Below are 2,245 nucleotides of genomic sequence, written 5' to 3'. Positions count from 1 at the left end.
AAGTGTCAGACCATATTTGGATGGTAAGTTGGTTGAAAACTAGCATGATTTATTATTACAGAATAGGGTGAGTATCATGTGATACGTGTGTAGTGTGATTTTTTATGAGTGTAATTGATGTTTTGCAGAGCTATGTATGTGCCTCTGCTGCGAGGCGGGAGTATGCAGCAGCTGTGCAGAACAGTTCTAAGCTGGCGGAACAGGCAATGAAACTGGAAGAGGAGCGGGCAGGGAGAATGATGGCCGAAGCAAACCGAAATGTGCTTGTGGAAGCCATCAAGAAGTTAGAAACGCAGCTGGCAGAGGCTAAAGGGAAGGTGGCCGCCACAGAGGAGAAGCTAGTAGGTACTATCGGACTCGAGGTGGAGCGAGACAAATTGAAAGCTGATCTGTTGGCTATGACCAATAAATGGATGGAGAAAAACCAAGTCTGCGTTCAACATGAAGCCCGAATGGAGAAGCTCGACAGCATGATAAACGACCTTCATGAGGATGTAGTGTCGTTGCAGACAAATAAAGAGATTTTGGAGAAAGAAAAGAAAGATCTGCAACGAAAGTCAGAGGTGCTGGAAATGAGCGTGGCAGATGCCAGGAAGCAGAAGCTGGAGGTGGAACTCCAGTTAGAGAAGAGGCTGAAGGAAAAAGAGGAGGTGGTCGTCAAAACCGAGAGGCAATTGAAGGAGATAGCTGAGGTATGTGTTATTTCTCTAGTCATCGATGTATTGGCAAGATAATGGATTAATATGTCGCATGTGTTGACGACATAATGGTTTATTTTTGCAGAGGGCGGAAGAGGCGGCAGTGGAAGCCACGAGGCAGTGCATCCGAGATCGTGAGATCACCGAACGGAAGTTTGTGAGGATGGCTGAGGTGGACACTGCGAAATACCTTGATCTGGCACTACATAATAAGAAGCAGACCCCAGAAGAGAAATGGGCTAAACTCGAGATGTACTGTAAAAGCATCGACGTGAAAGTTGGAAATTACAACGTCGACGAGTATCTAAATGAGCTCGGGGATCTGCAGATCACCTATCCAGCGCATCATCTAGAGAAGCTGAAGTTGAAAGGCGATGCGTTGGGGTCGATTTATAATGCTAATGGGGAAGCAGCAGAAGAAGGTGATGTGACTGAGACTTCTGAACAGAAGGTGACAGAACCTACTCCAGTTGCAGAAGTCAGACCAGATGGCGAAAGAGGTGCCATAGAATGAATGACACACTATCTCTTCATTCTGGTTTTGTTATTTTTTTTTTTGTATTGATGCTTTTATATGCATTCTTTGGTCTATTTGGCCGTTAATATGTAGACAATTGTATATGTAATGGTACAAATTATCAATACAAGTTGAGTTTTGTTCACGTTGGTTGTCTGGTTTGTTATTGGATTTGTTTTTCTCTGTTCGGTACTTAATTGAAGGTATTGCAGCAGGTGAGAGTCAGATGGTTTATTCAAATCAGAGGCTCCATAGACCCTTTAGGCCATTGCGTGTGAGATACAATAAAAACCCGTACAGATGGTGGGAGAGAATGTCCAGTTAAGTGTTGTGTGAGCAATTCAGCTTAGTGTTGTAGTGATTGGTTGGTGCTGATGACATTGCTGTTGCAGGTGAGCATCGTGAGTGGATGAAGGTGAATTTTTTTAGGCGAATCTTCAATAACCCACAGTGGTTATACTCAACATGGGCGCCGGAGGAAATAATTAGAAGCGGTATTCCTTACTACATATCGTGTGAGCGCTATGGGTTAGGCCATCTGAAGCTAGAGAGTGCGATGGCAGAGTACATGCGTCGTATTGAATGGGATTAAATATGACCAAGAGAATATTTGTATATAGTGGATAAAGCAATATGTAATATGTAACTAATAATGTTATTAATGTAACATAATTTATAAATAACAGCTTCTGATCAATTGCCATTTTTGATTATCTATGGTCTTCTGATTGAATGAACTACAAATTTTTCATCATTTTCATGCGTTGATTATTAAAAGAGCCAAGTATATAGGTATGCCCGTGCGTAACATCTGTTGAACTGGATTGTAGCACTGAGAGTGTTGTACTTTGTGAAGCCCACGTTATTGTTTCGTGTTAAACTTTCTTACGTTTAGAGAGTCGTGTTGGTGTCTCATTGGAACGGGATCGACCCCTCGGGTGTATGAAAGAGCATGGTTGATGCTCTACCATTTGCTAGAGAGGGCGATGCGGTTCAGGCTGGACACAGAAAACAACATGCGGGGTTGGGC

Source organism: Humulus lupulus, chromosome 3 (assembly GCF_963169125.1).
Source record: "Humulus lupulus chromosome 3, drHumLupu1.1, whole genome shotgun sequence".
In the NCBI taxonomy this organism is placed as follows: Eukaryota; Viridiplantae; Streptophyta; class Magnoliopsida; order Rosales; family Cannabaceae; genus Humulus; species Humulus lupulus.
This window is presented reverse-complemented; position numbering follows the sequence as displayed.